The sequence below is a fragment of the Ambystoma mexicanum genome, chromosome 9 (genome assembly GCF_040938575.1).
Source record: "Ambystoma mexicanum isolate Mex_15411 chromosome 9, UKY_AmexF1_1, whole genome shotgun sequence".
Taxonomy (NCBI): domain Eukaryota; kingdom Metazoa; phylum Chordata; class Amphibia; order Caudata; family Ambystomatidae; genus Ambystoma; species Ambystoma mexicanum.
The window spans coordinates 1,048,411,978-1,048,434,051 of record NC_090931.1 but is presented as its reverse complement, the minus strand read 5'-3'; positions in this window follow the sequence as shown (position 1 = coordinate 1,048,434,051).

Sequence of the window (22,074 nt, the reverse complement as noted above, 5' to 3'; positions counted from 1 at the left end):
GGAAATACAATTCTGGTTTGTTCATAGGTTTTGAATTGAAACAGCCATTTTTCAAACATTGGTATTTGTGCAGTATTTGCCACGTATCCTGCCAATCATACCACCATAATTAGTTTTTTGCTTTATTAGGATTAATGGTTAGTAAATCAGTTCTAATATCAACCGCAGTCATATTAACGTTTGATATGCGAACCCAAGGTATTAATGAGTGATCAAAATCAGGGGTTATTAGTTTAGCTATGATTGCTAGCAGAGAATCTGTTTTTGGAGCTAATAATCATTTTCCGTAGAGTGTTAGAATTTTCCAAATTACAATAGGTAGTTAAGGACTCATCTGACCATCTGAATCTATTCCTTGCACCTGTTAGGGTCAAGTTAGGGAGATGATAATCAGGCTCTTGCAATTTAGAGGAGCAAGATAAGAGATTATGATCACTTTGGCACTGATCAATAATTTCAAATGTTTGTATTAGATTATAGGTGGAGCATTTAACAAATATATAATCTATAGTAGAGGTGCTATTTCCCCTTTTCTGTGTCGGCTTTTGCAGGATATCGCCTTTTATGGTGCCATTCAGCATTAAAAACTGCTTTTCTTTCATTAGAGCTAACCAGGTTAACGACTATTAGAAATACATTATCATGAATCGCATTGAGATTCCAGTACAGGTTAAAAATAGCTATGTTTTCATGTGAAGTTTTTATTTTGTCTAATTGAGTAAAGGAATTTTGGGGATGCCCAAGGTTCTAATGTATGCTGGAGTTGGAATTTTATAGCTTCTAAAAGGCCTGCCATAGTTCGACCCAGTAATCCTTTCTTGGCCGGCAGTAAATACAAGTCATGACCTTCCCACACCGGGGTTTCCAGGAGCCATGTTTCCTGTAAGATAATAAAATTGAAGGTTTTAAATGGATCTCTTTCATTGAAGAAAATATGCTTGAAACCTCCAGTGTTCCAGGAGGCTAGTGTATGATCACTAAATTAAGTTTGGCTGGATTGCTATGTCTGAGAGCGCTGAGGTTTATTCTGGATCGTCTTCGACCAAGATTTCTCAGTCGTCACTTTAAGTTCTGATATTTCATCAAGTGATCCTAGAAAAGGGGCGGCCGTTAAAGGCAGATTGCAATTAGGGCTAATGGTTGAATAATGGTCTTGGTTTTGATAATATCCCTGATGATGATTTGTTTGCAAAATTGCCCGATTGATTGTCTGCATTTGAGAGTGATCCTGAGTTAGAATAAAACCCAACTCATACGATTGAGTTCTTGCTTGCCATAACATGTTTCTGATAACTCCGGATTGTTTCCATAGTTTTACCAAACTTGAATTATTTGGTTCAACAAACTATACCTGGGAAATATTGCTGGATTGGACATCTTCTAGAATTTGGACATCACCTAGGATATTAAGGAAGTTAGATCTGTTTAAAACATATTGCGGACAAGGGTTGGGTCTACATTGGAAAATCAAGGTATGGTAATTATATGTTGTAACTATTGCGTTACATCTTTCTATGTTCTTTTCCGAGATCTTCTGGTCTTCCACAAAGTCTTTCTGCAAGTTAGCTTGTTGACAATCTGCATCAATAGCAGCAGTTTGAGTATTATTAATTGGGCAGGTATCTGCAAAGTTTGTGTTAGTCGAGTGCGGTGCTATGAGTGCAGAGCTAACTCGATCTATTTCCTTCCTTCTCTGCTCATGGGTGGTGAAATTTATGTACATTTTGCCACAATTTGATTGATTTCATCTCACTTTCATTATTGTTGAATCGGTATTGAATCTTAGTCTGAGTGCTAAGAAACTTAAGATTTGTTACGGGTTCTAGGGCAGAAGTGGCTCCAAACGTTCAGCAGCTTCAATGAGATCGTCCAAGGGTTCAGAGCTTTCTAGTTCACAATCTAGTTGTACACTTTCCATAATCGGTTTCGATTTTTTTACATAACTTTTTAATTTCACTACCTTCTTTACTTTTTTGATCAGTCACACATTGGATTGGAATTTCATTTTATCTGGGGTTGTTAAAATGCATTTACATATTCTTGAGCCTATTTGCTAGCTCTTGGAGAAAGATTTCTGATTTTTCAGCTTTTCTTTTCATTTGCACAGACCTAGTCTCTTTCCCCTGATTTTGAAGTTCAAAAATACCAAATGACGGTTTGTCAATTTTCAGAGCTAAAGCAGGGACTTCTGGAACCAAGACGTGATCAATGCTGTTTGGTACCAGCGTCACAGCTTCAACCGGCAAAGCCTCATTCACTATGATTTGGGAAGCTGGGCTCTTAGATCCAGGGAGTGATAACGGTAGAAGAGTGGAAGGGGGGCACGCAATTTTGACTTGAAGTTTTGAAAGTCATTATGAGTGGGTTGGAATTCAGCGTAATTAGAGTACTGTGTGTTAGAGTGCTGAACATATAGTTTGGTTATCAATCCTGATTGAAAGCTCAATTTATTATCTATCATCTCATACAGTTTAGCCAAAGACATTAAGGCTGTATTCATCTCTGTCAATACGACCTCCACTAAAGGGGTTGGTTCTTTCTTGTAGTTTCCCAGTTGCTGAGGAGTGGGATTGGCCGAGGATGCTGAGGAGCAGCTCGAAGAGTCAAGTGAATTTCCACATAATATGGGCTATTGGGAGAGATTAAGGGGTGGGAGGGATGGAACCAGATTTTGTGGTATGGACATTTGTGTGTCAAGCACTAGAATGACATCTGAGCCTATTTGTTCTGTAATCTCTAATAGGAGCAATTTCTCCTACCTCTCCTGTTGAAATTGATTGCAAATTTACTACGGTAAGGTCATTTATTGATGGTTAGGAAGGCCACTCAGTCTCTCCACAAGGAATACACAATGTTTTTTTCTATTGTGTGAATTTGGGCTATAACAGTGGCCGGGTTCCATGTTGCCACTGGCTTATTTTCGAGTTTGAGACAGATTTGATTATCGGTAAAGAGGGATTGTAATCATTCTGTTCAACTAAAATGTTTGCAGGTTGTTCTATGGCTGTCAACACATCTGTCAGCAACGTGTCTTAAATTTCACTAAATTCTATTAGAAGGGAGTTACCTGGATGTTATTGATATTGCAGAAATGCCTAATGTCAGTCATTAATGATTTGGCTCTTTTATGCTTCTCATTGTTAGAGCGTGCTATATCATTGATTGAAGCTGTCCGCAAGGGTTCTATTTGGGAGAGCTTCTGTATCAGGTTTTCTTTGCTTTATAGACATCATAGTATTTAATGTGTATGGATAACTCATAGTGTGATTCACGTTATCTCAATGGGTGGCTCACAAAGCAAAGAACTTTAATCCTATTATTACCGTCCAGTCAACAACCTTAGCTTGCAATTTCTAAACGTTTAAATAACAACTCTTAACAGTCGCTCAGTAACACACAGTATCAAAGTTTGTCAAAGTAAGTTTGCAATTGGCATTGTCAAGTAGTTCCAGTAGAGTTAGACAGGCTCAAAGGCAGCCTCTTATAGTCACCGGCTGCTTGCCTTTTAAATGCAGGTTAACACAGCAATGTAAAATTATGAGTAATATTTACAACAGTACTTCACGTTTATAATTATTTTAGTGAAATTAACTTTCGGATCAGGGATTTAAAACCCACAGTCGCCAATTACTAAACTGGCAAGCTGGTTGCTGAGAAAATAATCTGCAGCACTTATATCGGCAACAAAAGTGAAGAGTTGAATTTCAAGGTAGTAACTGAATTCACTTCAAAAGGATCACCCATAGGCACTGAGTCTCAAATTTTAAATAATATTATAAGAAGAATGGTAGAATCAGGAGGGATAACAATTGTGTTGCACTACGATGTGAATTGTTGGATCTATATTTTGGGATTATAGCTATTACTTCATGGTATTTTTTATTATGGTGGTATATAGCAGTATTTTTATAATTATTGGTGGTACATTGTGGTAACTCATGTTATTTCCATAGTGGTAAAACTATTTTCAGAATATTAGTTAATGGTTGTTCTTACCAGGGTCACTAACAGGAACAAATTAGCAACTGGATAAACTCTGGGTAGATAGCGTATGCCCCCTCTTCGTGATAATTTATGTACAATACAACACTATGCCCTTGTGACTGAGTTTCAACAATTGTAAAGCAGGAATATTGAAATACTGAAGATTCATTCACTCTCGCTAGGCAATTCACAGCAGTTACTTCACTTGGAGATATGTCTTATCGTGCACTTGCCTCTTTGTGCAGATCGAATAAAATAACTGACTGCAACAAAAATGCACCAGGACTACGAGTGACTAAGCAATGTGTTATTTTCTATTGTAACAGATAAATATGCAATTTACAGCGAGTAACAGTTATGCCTACATCGTGTCACGCAATGCAAATGTATTGCAACAAGTCCCTATAATAAGCTGTGCCCAGTCTTACCAACCATCCTTGAAAATGAGGAACTTTGCAAAAAATCCACTTTGAGAAAAAGAAAAAAAACAGCAATGGCTTTCACATAAATGCGGGATTGCTTGCACATTTAAAACATCAACAGCACTTAAAATGAAGTGACCTATTTCCCTGACTAGCTGATCGACAGCCAGCCCAGTAATTCCTCAATTAGACTGATATTTACCCAGATATGTTGGTAATATTTCTGCTTCAACTTGGCATGGAAATCTTCATCAGACTTCTTGACTGTTCCACCCAGGGTCGTTCAGATAAGGGCTCACTCTAACATCGAACGGCCCCCAGCACTGGATTCCGTCTGCCTGCCAGCTCCCTGTCACTCTGTCCCCCAAACACCCAAAGATATCTCTGCTAGCTACTCCCTCTCAAACCCTTTTAATAGATCCCTCTGTCAATCAAGGAAACACATCCCCATGGCTAGATGTACCCACATCACCCAATTTCCTCTGTGTGTTTTCCTCATTGTGCCAACTGCATTTCTGAAGTGAAACATTTCTTCTTGCACTTTCTGTTTCATACAATGACTTGTCTTTAGTGGCTTACCACACCAACTCAGCCTGCACGGCTAACTGCATTCCTGAAGTGAAACATTTCTTCTTGCACTTTCTGTTTCATACAATGACTTGTCATTAGTGGCTTACTACACCAACTCAGCCTGCACGTTTAAATTCTCATTTTACAAAACACCATGCATTTTCCAAATCTGTCTTCGGGCCATTTCCACATAGACTAATTTGCACTTAATGTTATTAAAGGCATGTTACATGTTACTGGGGACGTATTAGTATGTTAATGTATATTATATCAGTGCAACTCAGCCAATTGAAATATCGTCCTGAAATAATATCCAAAATTTAAACATGTGCTGTTTGCATTATCAATCATGTACCTTGTGCATTGGCAATCATGTGCCTGAGACTCATACTCTTGAGTCTAGAACTGTGTTTTCCCCTGAACACCGATTGCAGTTCAAACCCATGCTAAGATGTGTATGCCAAAACGACGAGGTACATGTGCATGCTAAAATGATGAGCTACATGTTGAAATGCTAACATTCAGAGTCCACACTCCTACACCACCTCCTTTTATTACTGTTGGGATACAATCCGGAAATCACTGAATTAAAAACAAACCCGGATATCAGATGTGCTGCTCCCAACTGAATCTTCTCTTATCAGTCGAAAATAAATAAAACGTAAATGGAAATCCAGGTATGAGAAATATTATGTACACATTTCTAGTCTTGAGCTAAATAATTATGAGTCTGTATTAGAAGTATAAACAACAATATATTTAAAGAGGAATAACAATATTTTATTTTAAATGTTTTTACTCTTTTTTATCTATTCATCACCTTTATCTTTTCATCTTTTTTGTTTTTAATTGGTGATCTGTTCTTCTATTATTGTTTTTATTTTCTTTTGTCAGAACTTATCTTTTTATCTTTTGTTCACATTCATTTTATATTTTTTTTTAATTGGTGATCTTTTTTTTTTTAAATCATTAATATTTTCAGAAAACATACATCCAACACAACTGTGTCATTGGCTTCAATCAAAGGCAAAACCAGTAAAAAAACTGTGAGCAGATTGTAATAAGAATAAATTTGTGATAAATATAGTCTGTAATAAAAATAGTTTGTGATAAAAATAGCAAAAATAGTTTGTAATAGAAGTATACTTTGTAAATAATAATTTGTGGTAAAATCACACAGGAAACCATCCTTAGTGAAACTCCTCCATTCTAGGACTGCTTGGGTCCCCTTTCAGGGTGGTCATCTCCACATCCTTTCGGGGTCATCTTCTTCACCCCCTTCTTCGGTCCAGGTAGCTTTCCATGGGACTCCAATCCAGTGGTCTCCTCCAGGGATCCAGCGCTCCGATGATCCGGCGCTGATGAGGAAAACAATTAATTTTCTGGAGTAAAAAGAAAAGACAACTTAAGTACCAAGCACATCAAATGTTTTACTTTCCTTTTCCACTGGAGCATCTGAAACCAAATTTGAATATGCACACAAATACAAATTATAGAAATAACATGCGATACAGTCAAGAAATGTTCTCACCATATACATCCTTTTTACCATTGTCAACCTCCTTTTGATATCTTTTCACTATTTACACCTAACCATTTGCTATGGCAATTCTATTTTTTTTTATTCTGTTAGTTTCAACTCGCTCTAATCTTTTCAGTTCATGTTTTGGATGAACAGGCTTAATCTGATTAACATGGACAAACTGTTCCACTGTTAAGTCACCCTCCTTTTTAGCAATTCTGTAGACCACAGGTGAAATCGTATCCATAATTCTATGTGGCCCTTGCCATGCTGAAAGAAATGTCAGGTTTTTATGTTTCCCTTTCCTGAAATTAAATTTGTATATCAGGTATCCTGTATCATATTCTTTCACGAATGCCTTCCTATCATAATATGTCTTTGCACCGTCTGCAGCTTTTCCCAGATTTTGCTGCGCAAATGCAAACGCATATTTCAAGTGCTTTCTCCATTCTTCCACATATTCAATTGTCAATGCATTTACAAGCACCTGCTCATTTGTTCTGTAAAGTAAATGTTGTGGTAGAACCATGTTCCTTCCTGTCAATATTTAATTGGGGCTGAGATTAGTTGATTTAGAGGGAATCAACCTGATATCTATCAGTACCAATGGAAGCTGCAAATCCCAACTGGATCATGATCTGGTACACCGTTCCACTTCCCCTGAACAGGAGAGCCGCAAACAAATATGTACCTTTCTTTTCACACCCACATTTGCCATATTTTTATCATCAATGCACTAGTGAAATGACTTCCACGGTCTGATTCTATTCTTTGAGGTAAACCAACATTTTGAAAAAATATGATTTACAAGTAATTTGGTCGCCGTTTGTGCATTACAATCTGGGGCTGGAATGCACTCCACTCATTTGGACATTAGACATGTTACTGTCAAAATACATCTGTTTCATCTTGCTGATCTTTTTACGGACCCAACATAGTCGATTTGTAAATCAGACCATGGGACCCTCACACCCCTTTTCATCAATGGTGCTCTATGAGCAGGTGACGCTTGTTGAAACTGTGCGCATACTAAACACCCTCTAGTGTACAGCTTAACATCTTGGACATGTGTGGCCAATAAACATAATATTTTACAATTTCCAAAGTTTTTTGCGAACCTCTGTGTCCTGCAGTTATGGTGTTGTGGGCATGATGTAACATCAATTTTCAAAATGACAAAGGGGCCAAATACCCATTGTATTTGGCCTGTCACAGATTGTCTAATCATCAGTCCATGTTGTAATCTAATTTTTTTTTTTTTTTTTTTAGCAAGACTCTCAATTCCTCTTTCCCTTTGCAGTCCTCTTCAGTCACAGGATTTGGTTCTGCATCCAGCAAATGGTTATAAAATAGGCGTAAAATCAGGACTTCCTTTTGCGCTTTGATCAGGTCCTCATCTGGAGTATCAAAACTACATTATGCCACAGGCTACTCAACTGCTTTTGGAGTATTGGAACGTGCTATTGCATCTACGTGTATTTGACCAAGCAGGTGTTCAATAGGAAATAACTCCCCCATTACAGCTCCAATTTTGGCTAACTGATCTGCCTTGTCATCTCCCTCCTTATCTTCACCAGGGTTCTCAAATGACCACGTATTTTCCTCTTGTGGATGATCAGAACATTTTCTGACATCAAGCTTGTCTATGGCTTGAATCATCTTGCCATGTTTAAGTGGTTTCTTGTTATAGGTGAGCATGCCTTTCATTTTCCAGCCAGGTAAATACAAAACTATTCAGAATCAGTTACTAGAACTATTTCTTTGAGTTTATTTTCTACTGCTGTAGATATTGCTTTATATATAGCAGCCAGTTCTGCCACTTCACTGCTTTTATGGTCTAGCCTCATGCTTACTCTTGGAATGTTGTCACATTTAAGCCAGATGTGTTCTATTCCTGCTACCAGCTCTTTTTCTGTATCATTTTCTACATGGTATGCACATCCATCTACATACACAGTTGGTCAATCCTTACATGTTTCTTCTTTGAATGCTTTGTGTGGAGATTGCTCACATTCATTCAAACTTGGTTCTAGCTCTGTGTCATCAGGTACACATACAGCTGCCCAATCAAGCAACTCTGCTAGTCCATGAGCAATTGAGATCTTCTTATTTTGTCCATATTTCACTTCTACAGGACATTTCTGAAGTGCTATTATCCAGGAAGTAATTCTGGACTAGGCCAAATTCCCTGATCTGATTCTCTTACTTTGCAAAAATTGTAAGGGCTGGTGATTTGTTTCAATCATCACCCACTCCCCTTGAATTATGAGACAGAAATGTTGTAACACCCAGAAAGTGGTCAGAAGTGTTTTCTCACATTCACTAAATGTGGTACTACCTGTCACAACACTTTGCTAGCATATTCAATACTTTTGTTATTGATATCATGTTTTTGATATAACACAGCTGACATGCATTGATCTGTAAAACCTATTTCTACAAAGAAACCCTAGTTTTGTATTGGATATGCCAAACATGGTGATTTCATTAGACACTCCTTTAGCCTGGCTAATGCCTCACTGTGTTCTTTTTCCAATTTCCAGGGTACACCCTGTTTCAGTGATCTTGTTACAGTTTATGTAATCTCTGCATAATTCTCAATACATTTCCTGTTGTAACTTGTGATACCTACAAGCTCCTTAAACTTTTCAAATTAGTGGGATCTTTTAGTTCATGAATCGCCTCTACCTTTTTCTTTTATGGGTTTAATCCATATTCTGTCACTTCATGACCAAGCAAGTTTACCTTTGTTTTTACACCATTGTGCTGTCTCTAAATATACTTTTGGCACAGCCTTCTGTAGATGACCAAGCACATGTCTAATCTCATTGAAATGGCTTTTCAGAACTTCACTTTTGATTAGCACATCATCCACATAAACTATTGTCCCCCTTTCAGCTGCATCCGGGAGTGCCTTGCTCAGGAATATCCCAATCTCACTCCCATTATTGACATACCCAAAAGGCGTCCACATCCACGCATATTCTGATTTGTCAAAAGAAAATGCTAACACATTTTGAATATCTTCAGCTAGTGGCACACACCAGTATCCAGCTGAAAGGTCTAATGTGGTAAACACCTTTGACCCATGAACCTGTGAGGGACCTTGATCAATAAATGAAAGGGGACACCTTGAAACATGTTCCTTTTTGTTTAATTCTCATAGATCTGCACCATTGGCCATTAGGTTGTAACTGACCTCATGTAAGGGTATTTGATGCGTTATGAATAGGCCTAATGATTCATCTAGATTCTACATTTTTGATTATTTCAGCTAATGATTCCAAACATGCCAGGGGTAACCTATATTGTGGCACACATACTGGCTCCCGACCATGTCCTTTCGGTAGTGTGGCAACGTGCAAATCTCTTAACCCTCAATCATATGCATCTTTGGCAAAAACCTGTTTGAATTCTATAAATATTTTTCTCAATTGATCTTTTTCTTCCTCACTTGTGCAAGCATCTGCAGCTTGAATTTGCTCTTCTACCATTTTAGAGAACTCTGGCCAGTACTCCAAAGGAGGAACCTCTGTACTTTCCTCTAATCATGTGGCAGTATCTCTTTGAAGGGTCACAAGATTTAAATATTTTGGAACATTGACCTCCATTTCAATATGCTGCTTTTTTCTTTTAGATTCACTTAATCCAAATTGAATACAATCATCTTGATGACAGCACACTATTAAAGTTGCCTCATAAGGCACACAGACTGAACTTTAAAGATTTCTTTAGGCTTAGAATTCTGTTCAGTCACATAGCTTTCAGGAATCTTCCCAATCACTGTGTTACTGAAATTGGCAGAGTAGTAAGACTTCTGTATTGCAATTCCTATTTCTGAATTTTCTTCCAAATGAACATCTTGACACCCTTTATTGTCTCCCAGAATTTGAATGGGTCCATCCCCAATCTCTAACAGTGGTGTATATTCACATTCCAACTCTTGCTGCCTCGTGGATTAATTTAGGCATACAAATGCATCAGAAACCTTTATCTGTTGTCCCTTTCTGTAGTTTAACTCTACTGCAACTTATTTAATGAATGCAGGAATGGTAACATCCCTTTTCACCTACAGTTCAACTGCATATGGTGTCATTTGGCCACAATTGTAAGCTTGTCTTTTATCTTCAAATTCAGGTGCAGCTCCACCTAACATTGACCCAACCTTTTCATTTAGAAGGTCTGATACCATACACATCCTGTGCATGATGTAATTTCCCAAATAACATGTATGTTGTGTTCCGCTCAGGATCCACAAATTGTGATTAATACTCTTGGGACCAATTGTAATCTTTAACATGCATCTTTCTACAATTCTTTGCCCTGACTCAGGATCATCTAGGCCAAAAATGTGTTAATTCCTTATTCTGAACGTTGGTATCTCCTCACTGTAAATTATTTGCTGGATTACCTTTTCATTAAAGTAACTTCTTTCATGTTCAAGTGCTAAAGTGGTTTCAATTGTTTCAGGATGCCCATTCACATGGATAGGAATCTATGGCATCCCATCTCCCATGTTTATTTCGGAGAGGGTTGAAATGTGCTTTTCTTTATTTATCTCTGGAATGACATTTGGTTTGCATTTTTCTTCTTTTAGATAAAAACCCAATGCTTTATCATCTATTTCTGGTTGACATTTTTTCTTGGGGTCCAAATAAATCTCCAAAGACTGATTCTCTTTTTCTCCTTTCATTTCACCCTGACACATGAGAATGACAGTGACGCTGGGCACACAGCCATTCTGAAGATATACTTCCACTGCACTTTCTGATTTGGCAATGGTATGGCATTCGTTCACACTGTTGTTTGTGTCATTATTTTCTTAGGTCCCAATGGTATTTTAGCTAAGGACCATAATGCTCCATTTACCCAATCAATGTGGGGCGACAACCTCTTCAGGTATTTCATTAATGGATGTGATCAACACCTCCTGTCTCATCCGATGCTTGCCTATCTTTATGTCAACCTCAGTGACACCTTTGATAGGTATTTCTTCCCCATTGAAATTGTGGACAAGGCCTTCATTTTGCCTCAACTGTATGTGATTTTGTGGGGTTCTCCCTTCATTGATACTTTTCACTAGTTCTTTTGACATTATTGTAGCTTGGGCCCCTGTATCAATCATTGCAAATGCATTACATTTTTCTTCAACAGTAATAGGAGCATAGTACCTATCTCCAATCTTGTCTAGTACACATAAAAAATTTGATTGTTTACCAATGTTAGGGCTTACTTTCCTTAGCTCTTTTTTTACTCTTTGCTAGGCAAATGGGCATTTTTCCCTCATTTTCGCCCACTTCATTTCAAATTATTTTGTCTACTCTCCTGGTATCAGAACCCATTTGGAGTTTAGCCACTGACTGCCCCACTGACTTGGGACCACCAGTGTTCACACTGCAACTTCTCATTGTACTTTTCACATTGTCTGGATTCTCTACAGATCAACTTGTTGACTGTATATTTTCACAAATGTCACGTGACAGCCTGTCAACTTCTGGCGCATGACACCTATCAGTGTTTTGCATGGAGCCTGTTATTTCTTTCCCTTATAATATCTGTGGTTCAAAATATTCCTCGGGTGACTATCTTGGACTTTCTTTTGAGCTACTGTTTTCCCTGTATGAGTATCAACAGAATTCTGACTATTCATGTGAGGATAATCTACCTGTTGATCCTAACTCTTCGCTCTGCCTTTTATTGTCACATTGGATGTTCTTTTTAAACTTGTTTCTCTTTTATTTGGGTTTTTCTTGTTCATTTTCCCCTTTTTGTTCTTCATTTTCACACACCTCAATAGTCTGGTTCAACTCTAAATTGAACCACACTCCCTTTTTGTCTGTGTTGAAATCCGCTGTCTCACTTTCATTATTTTTTTTTTATTCTTAATTCAGTAAGCAAGTCAAAACCTTTATTCGAAGGTGAGTCACAGGCATCTGTGTTTTCATCAGTGCTGGGGTTATTAAATAGCCACTTATTGTCAAAACGTAGAAGAACACTGCTATGAGACTCTGCACCTTCACTTTGCTGTTGCTTTTGAACTGCACATAACTTTCCTATCTGGTCAGAAAACATTTGAACTTGGGCCTCTAAGCATTGAAACCTGTCCATGTGTCTGAATTCTTCTCTTTGTGGCCTGGGCAAGTACTGATTAAATTCACCCTGATTAGGCCTATTCTAGTACCTCTCATGAGATTGATTTCTATTTGTGTTACCTCTGAATTCCTGTGACACAGGAGGTGGAGAGTGCAGAGTGACCATCCTTTGACCATGGTCGACTGGTGGTGGCAATTGGTTATATTGTTGACGGACACAGTTCATATTTTGATGCCATTTTGTGTGAATTGTCCCTTATGCTGGTTTCCATTTTCAATGAATCTATCCACAGACCTTGTTCTTTCTTACCATTGTATTAGGGTCAAATCTACTCTGAGCCCCAGGAGCCTGTTTTGGCCCATTGTACATTTGATTTTGATTGTTACTTAGATCTGACATATTGTGGCTAAACCCCGGTCTGGGAGCATTAATGTAAGAATCCCTATTGCTGGGTGAATGGATTGTAATATAGGAGTTTGGGGTGATGTCCTCTCTCTGTGGAGACATGCCACTTTGGCTAGGTGTAATGTTGTTTCTTGCCTGAGTTTGGGCTGATTCAAGCAGCATGTTTACAGATTTTACCTCCAGAATCACTGGTGTGGGTTCTTTAGAGTTCAGTTTTGTCACCTTAACCTTAGGCCCTTCCTCTCTCTGGCCAAATATTTTTTTTATTTTTTTTATTTACTTGATTTAATTGTATACAACAATTTTTACAAGACATGTTTCCCAAGTTAGATCAATGATTTCATATTCCCCATTTAGATCTTCTAGTGCCAGACTTTTTGACTATCTCCATCAGGTAAGTTTTGATGACCCATACCCATCAGGTAAGCAGGCCAATACCTCAAAAGAATCCCACCACCACAATGACCCACAACCTCTTTTCACCACTCATAAGCCGACACCCCCATTCTTCTTCATCATAGAAATGCACATTTCTGAAAAGGTGTCCTAGATGTGTAGAACGGGGAGCTGTCACCCCGGAGGAGTATAGCAGAAGATGTTTGATGGTTTCCATTTTCTCCGGCCGCTGGCAAAATTGGCATGATTTTTCTTCAGATTGCTTCCTTCTTGCCAGGATTTCCCTCTATGTAAGATGTTTAAAGTTTTGGATCATTCACTTTAGTCAAAGTAGGGGGCAACTCTAGTGTCAGTTTTGTGGCTGAGGCTTTTTCCAACGTGTCTATCCAGTCTCTCTCCAGGATGTGTTGTTTTACCTTTACTGGATTGTGGCTAAGTTCCTGTCTAGAGCTACCCACCCAGTGTAGGAGGGTTTGGATCCTGAGTGCCCATTCCTGGAGCATTTTGCAGGACCCTGTTAGAATTTCCTGGTGTATTTCTTTCAGAATCAATGGAGGCGAGGGAAGCAGGGTTTTGCGATAGAGCATAGTTTCATTTTGAGCCACTATTGAGCCCAGAGATTGAAGTGAAAGCTCCTTCCTTATCAGGGCGATGGGAAGGGAATGTGGAAGGTTGAGAACCTTTCTCCAATAAAGCCCTTCTAGTCTTGGCCATCAGTTTGTCGGTAGGTTAGGTAGTGCTTGAGCCCTATAGGTTAAGCTGGGGACGACTTTCGTCTTATAAAAGATCAATGCTGGGGACAATGAGAAACGCCCAATATTTTTTGCCACCGCTCGGGACTGTGAAGGTCATGTGAAGGTATATATCATTATATTTTCCTGCATTGGCACTTCTTTGTTGCTTTTGTTCAAAATAATGCTGAGATATTTAAAGTTGTTTACAATTTCTATTTGTTTGCTGTCCACAGACCATGAAAATTTCTCCACGTTCTTGGAGCTCTTTCTGAATGTCAGAATTTTTGTTTTTTCAAGGTTCATCAGGAGATGATTTTCTTTGAGGTAAACATCTAAGTTGTTGATCTGCCTCTGTATGCCTATTGGGGTAAGGTCCATGAGAATAATAATGTCTGCATATAGCAGCCTTGATATTTTACTCTCCCCCAATGTCGGAGAGAATGAACAAACTGGGTCCTCAAATTACTTCATAAAGTTTGGTTCCCTGTTCTATTATCCATTCTAGTGGTTTTTCCCTGTCTAACATCACACATTAACTGGGATACAATTTATTTTTGGAGTCCATAAAAGTATGCAATCTTAAATTCTACAGAGTTAGGATTAAAGACCAGATCAAAGCGTGAAAATGCTCTTTTCGTATTTTGAAGGTACTGGCTATTGGATATATCAGGCTTCGCCATCATAGTATAAGCTGCTTTTTTGGCATTCTATATAGACTGATAAGCGGAGAAATGATGGCTAACCTCTTTCTCAAAGTCCGCCCATAACAAATGTTTCTGTTCATTGAGACCCTGAATGACACTGGCAGCTACTGAATCTAGAATTAGGTGAAAGTACTGTCTATATTGTTCCCTAGGCATCTGAAGGGCTTTAAATATATTGTGAACACTTTCTAAATGGTCTTCCATGCAACAATCACCTCCCTTTTTGAATGGTTTAATCAATGTCTTGATAGATTTCATAATTTTGATAAGGTTATATGGTGCATTACGGTGCGTGTCATTCTGTCGCTCATTACTGTTCTCTTGTGGGCAGGAATGATTGGGAATATTTACTGGTGATTCATATCCCACCATTGGGCTTTAGCCAGCTCTGACCACAGGAACAGCTGTTGGTACTGTGTTTCCTTCGACAGAGCTGTGACTGATTTCAATTCCATTGAATGCAGTACTGTGTCCCCTTTCCTGAGTCTTGAGACATCTATTTGCTGCTCTAAGTTCTTGCACTGTCCATGAACTGTTCTGCCTCATGACAGAGATCAGAATTCTCATACCTGACCTCATTGATTATTGCTTGCAATTCATTGATTTGCATCTGACATTGATTAAGTGTTCTGTCCTTTTTGTCATTTTCTTCCAGTTATTTGAATATCTCCTGTTCCATAGCATGCAATTCTCTGTCTTTTTCCATGTTATGTTCTCTAAGTGTCTTGTCTTATTTCTTCTAAAATCGCTTTTAAGTGCATTAATTCCTGCTCACTCTCATTAAATTGTTTCTCTTTCTGAGCCAGTTGAGTAGCTTTATTACTGCATTTAGATTCCTTGTCTAGCTCCCTCTCTTGTAATTCTGCTTTCAACTGCTACACCTGATCACATTCATTGTTCAAACTGAATTGTAACTTGTTAATAGCTTCGGTGTCATTCCCAGGCATTATTACGGACCTATGTAGCAAAAACCACAACTTGGCACATAATCTGATAATGCAGTTTTTCTCCTCCTTGCTTTCTGATGCTTGGAATAGCCTCATGAGGCTCATCTGCACAATGTTTCCTTCATCAAAAATGTCTTCAAATGCCTCCCTTTCAACCTGTTTGGTAATTCTGTCTTTTCCATATTGTCACATTTTCTGATGACCAAACTGCACAGGCATAAAGCTTTGCCTCAAGATATTTAGCCAATTCAGAAGACTCAGCCTGGATTTGGGACATGGTGATACTATTTTGTGAGTCAACTGAGCACACAGTACTGCACTACCTCACTGCAATAATTCAATGGCCAACACACCAAATATGTTGGATATATATTTTGGGATTATACCTATTACTTCATGGTATTTTTTATTATGGTGGTATACAGCAGTATTTTTATAATTCTTGATGGTATATTGTGGTAACTCAGGGTATTTCTATAGTGCTAAGACTAATTTCAAAATATTAACTAATGGTTGTTTTTACCAGAGTCACTAACAGTGACAAATTACTGGATTTGATACACTCTGGTTAGATAGCTTATGCCCCCTCTTTGTGATGTTTTATGTACAGCACCACACTATGCCCTTGTGGCTGAGTTTCAACAATTGTAAAGCATGCAAATCGAAATACTCTACATTCATACAGGCTTTCTAGCTGTTTTTATTTTTAGATACCTTTTGCTACACTTTTGTCTCTTTACATATGTCAAATAAAAAGATTAAATGCAGAAATATGTAAAGCAATATCTAACGTCAGCTTCTTTATGATAAAGTAAAAATATGGAAGTTACACGGGATAACAGCTTGGCCCAAATTATACTTAAGCTTTGTGAACGCATTTCATTATCTTTCATTACCTTGTCTGGGTCCAAGTCTTTCCGACTGCCTTTGGCAAGAAAAATACACTTCGAAAAAAATTGAGAAAAATAAACAGGTCACCAATTAAAAAAATGTAAAAAGATGAATAGATAAAGGTGATCAACAGATAAACAAGATAAACAAGTTTACAATGCATGCCTGGAGGAGAGCCCTGAGAAGGCTTGGTGTGGACTGCTCATTTGACCCAGTCATCTCACCATGGAACATAGAAACCCTGACACCCACATGCGATAAGGCCATCATTCAGGAATGGGGGGGCAGGCATTACCCGTATGGACGATCTGCACCCAGAGTTGACTTTGTCTCTCAAAAATTGTTTGTGGAAAAGGTGGGTGGTGGCCTCTGACGCACTTAACAATATCTCAGAATGAAAGCGGCATTTAGAGAGTGGTCCCCGGGGTTTCCTGAAATACCTCACACTACACCACTACAACTGTACATTAGAAACTCGCAGGGTTTAAGGGGTGCTTTCTACATTGTAAAAGGTACTCCAAACCGATTCGCCCCGGGAACCACTGAAATATAAGAGGAAATTGGAAGAAGACTCAGGGATGGATCTCTCAGACAAACAATGGGCGATTGTGTGCAGCACAACACACAAGGGTGCCTTTATTACACTGCTACTACAAATCCAACTCAAAACCCAGCATAAAGCCTACATCTCCCCAACATGCACGCACCAATATGATACCAAAATATCTGCTAAGTGCCCAAGATGCAACACAGACCCAGCCGACCTGATACACATGCTATGGACCTGTGTTAAAATACGCCCCTTCTGGGATGGAGTGGTGGGTACCATAGCTGAGATGCTGGGGCAGAAGGTACCAAGTGAATTGTTATGTTGCATGTTTGGATGGCTCCCTGGGTTGCCAAAACAATACCGTAAATTACTCTCCACGTGCATGATAATAGCAAGAAGGTGTATCTTGGTGAAATGGACAAGAGCAGCCCCCCGTGGGGGTGGAAACATGGTTAAAGGACCTAATTCGGTTGAGTGATACAAATACAGAATATACAAACCTGTGTGGGCTGCAAAACAAGCCCAAAAACTTCTGGAGCCCGTTCACTGCATACCTAATGACCAGGGAAGGACCCCCAGACTAACCACCTATCTTGGAATATGAACATGTAGGTGTACACCTGTGGCACCCCCACCGGACAGAACACAAGAATTCCCTGAGTGTGATAGTGTGTGTGTACGGTCACACCCCCAAAGACTGCAAAACGTGCCCTCAGCACCCAATAGCATGTATGTACGGCCTAAACAAGCAAATGTTGAAGCACTGATATTATGATAACCAATGTAGCAAAGTATGCTAAATGTATATGGTCATTGTTGATGAGATGTGATTCAAATAATAAAGAAATTTAAAAAAAAGATAAACAAGATTAAAAAAGATTTTCAAAAATGACGAGTAATATATACAACAGAAGTTCACTTTTACAATTATTTCAGCAAAATGAAATTTCGGGTCAAGGATGTAAACACACAGTCGCCAATTACTAAACTGGCAAGCTGGATGTTGAGAAAAAGATCTGCCGCACTTATACCGGTAACAAAAGGGAATAGTTGAATTTCAAGGTAGTAACTGAATTCCCCTCAAAAGCATTGCCCATAGGCACTGAGTCTTACAGTTGTGTTGCACTAGTATGTGAATGTGCAAACAGTGTTACAAAGGCAAAGGCCCACAGTTACCATCTGCTTGCGTTGTACCAAATCAAGGCATGTCACAGCTTAGTTTCACAGATAAACCTGATAAGGGAAGCAGTGGCTTAAAGGGAAGCCCACAGTCACAACCCGTTCCGTTGTGTGAAACACAAAAAGAAAAGAAAACAGCTGCGTTGCACTGAGAAGTGTGTCCATGAAAGGTAGTTCAAGGGCTGAAGCCTGCAGTCACCACCTGTTCACTTAAGTTCAAAACCCAGAAAGAAAACAGCTGTGTTGCGTTGAGGAATGAGAGCGTGAGCAGTGGTTCAAAGACCAAAGCCCACCATCAGCAGCCATTCCTGTAATGTCAGATGAGTGGATCGCAGCACACGCAGTCTTAGCAATTTCAAAGGGAGGGTAGATCAGAGAGGCGTCTGGTAAAGATCAATTAGTCATTTGATGATGATCTCAACTCAATTCTCAAGTTAATGAAGGCTGGGTAGGCGAGTAATCAGAAACAGGTGGTTGGACTCACCTTATAGGAAAGTAATTGGTTAAACAGTGGGAGCTTTTACTTAGTTACCGTCAGTGAATGTTAGTACCAGACAAACAATTCTCGGATGTTCTTTTCCTCAATTTGACAAGAAATGTTATGCATGCTTATGTCATGCAAGGTGCTTCCTGCAACTGTCTCCTTATTAGTACTAATAGCCAGTGGATGATGGCACATGTGTTGCACACTGATTTAAAATATGTGTTCAGATATACCTAATTTATACACTGAACAATTACTTTATAAATCCTCTGATAGGCTAAGTCCAGGATTGCTTGCATTTTGTGGGTCTCTAAATACTGGTTGGATAGTCTTACTGTCAAACAAACTGGCACATGTTAGCATAGCCTTACGCATTCCTGTCCGGGTGAATTTGCTTTTCGCTATTCCAAAAGGCATCTCTGCTGAATTGTATCCCCAGTAGTCGATGAAATCTACTTCCGCAAATGTCTTCTTATTGATATACAGATTCAGGTTGCCCTGTCGTTGGGCCTCATCACGAGTTGGGTGGTAGCTCTTAAATGGGGCAGTAACGCTATTACTGCTGCATTTAAGGGTTGGCCCAAACATGAGTATGGCTTGTTTACCCCCAGCTAAATGCTAGGGGTAAACGAGCCAGAAAAATCGCCATTTTCGGGCGCAATTAGCACAGCGCTACTAGCGCATGCTAATTGCGCTGAAAATTCCCCATTGGGTGAAATGGACCGAATGGGTAATGGGGAATTACGTTTTCCGCACAACCCTTGATCCGGTGATATTACCGCTGGACGGGTGGGCAGTAACGCAAATACAACTCGTGTTGAGGCCTGCAGTGTATAGAATGACTTTTGTTTTAGTTTACTTAATTTCTATCCCTTTTAATGCACACAGCTCACTGGATATATTGTGCCGCTCTGGGTTTTGCAAACAACAGCAGCATCGTCAACAAAAAGTAAAATGCCAACCATATGCGCCCCCACAGTTTGGACATCAGCAGTAGAGAAGCAATCTGTGTCGTCATATCATTTATCAATAAACAAATCAATGATGGAGCAATGACACCCTCTGCATTAGGCCCTTTTTCACTGAATACGAGCTGTCTATTCTCCGCAAAACCCCAAGTTACTGATGCTGCATTGTTGTTATATGACTGTATCGAGCAACAAACTAAATCATCAACAGCAGCCTATCCAGTGGCCTAGTAACAAACTGCATACACCTGCTGCCCCCTGGTTTACTCGGGGGATCCGAACACCTCTGATCTGGAAGGTAAAGCATAGGCCACACAGTGCATCGTCACAGCCTTGTAGTTATGTCTCTGTCCATGTGTCCATTGTCTAGTGCATTTTCTAGCTTTTGGAATGATCTAGTGCATTCTCCACTGCAAATCCTGCAATGCTAGTGCAACTCTGGTACAACCATGCATAAAATACATGTTAACTGGGAATTTCCCAGCAGCGATTCGCTATACTCCTAAACCAACTGAAACTGAAACTGGAATGTTCAAAACAAGAATACACCATGAGGTCCTCATAATACATTATCACCAGGCTAACGTTCAACAAGAGCAAGAGTATTTTAACATGTGATATATTTGTCTACACTGAAATGGCTGCATGATACCAGCTGGATTCAAATGGTATCACTGTGATATTTGTCACATTCAGATCTTACAAGATGTGCTTTAAATACAATCTGAACCTTTCCCACTTCTGCCCTAGAGGCATTCGACTGAATAACCTCTTCCTCCTTCTGCTTGACCCGATCATGTACTATCGATTGCACACATGCTGGTGTGGAATGTGACACGGATGACTTCAGTTTATCACACGCAATGATGACATCCACAGAGAACTGATTGGCAACTGTGCCCCATCATCACCTGGTCCCACATCCTCTTGGCATGTTTATGTGCTCCAAACAACGGGCCTCATTATAAGGTTGGAAGTACCCTTGCAGGTAAAACCGGCAAGGCTACCTAGAAACCAGCATGAAAATCTGGCATCCGCGACTGGGCAATTACCAGGGTATTCCAGCCCTGCCAGACCCAGTAATTGCCCTTTTGTGTTCATAACGGTGGCAGTGCTACAGGCTTGCTGTGCTCGTGGGTGCCTTTCATTCCACCAGGGCAGCCATAGAGGAATGAAAAGCACCCACGAGCACAACTCAGAGTTTGCTGGTCCGGATACAACATGTGGGATATTTTTACCCATGCCAATGCGCCCCACTGCACCCCTTTGCCAATGGGGAAAGAAAACAGCCAAAAATGTATGCGCTAACCCCTGTGCGCGCAAAATCTTCAAAACTGCGCATGGTTCATAAATCAAGAAAAGGCTGCAACCCCCTGCCACACACAGTCAAAGTTGATGTCAAAACAGAACTCCCTGCAGGAGAATGCCAGTGGGTGCTGTTATCTGTCACATAAAGCAAGGCCACAGAAGTGGGCTAAAATCCGAAAATGCCTTTAAAATGCAGCTTTCCCAATCATTTGCAACCTTCAAAGTGCTTTTTTGGTGCTAAATTCAGTCATTTTCCAGGTGAACTGTTGAAATGAAAAGTGTTCTGAAATCACAGATCATCCACTGCAGTCAGAAGAGAAAACCGGGCCTCACTGACTGACAGCAGCTAAGAAAGGAATTTTATGAAACACCAGACCAGCAACAGTTTGTTTTCAGTTACACAGGAAAAATGCGGATACAAATGGCAACATATCAATTTCTGCTATGCAGAGAAAGCTTCAAGCATAAGCTGAATACTTACTTCCAGATTACAGACAATTTCCAGCACTCAAAGACAGAATAATGCTGAGTTGAATGTGTGTGCTGCATAAGAAAATTAGATGTACAACACCAGTTTAAGTGTGTTTCTTTTTCCTGAAGAAATTGCAAAATGTGTCTATTTGAAGCATGTTTGTGAAGGGCTTAATTCTTTTAAATATCCAAATCCCTTATAAACTGTGCTTATTTTGTGTGTTTTAAAGGAAAGACTTTAAAGTGAATTTTAAAATAACCCAGTTTGGAGTTCAGTAAATACTTAATTCTGACCTGACCAGCCTGGGAAAAATGACACTTCAGTTGACACTACCTTGCTACAGGAAGCCTTAATGGATGCTTGAGGTTCCCGCATATTGACAACAAAGAGCACAGCAGACTTTTGTCTCTGGCTGAGCCAAGAACAATGGCAGCCGCCTACTGAT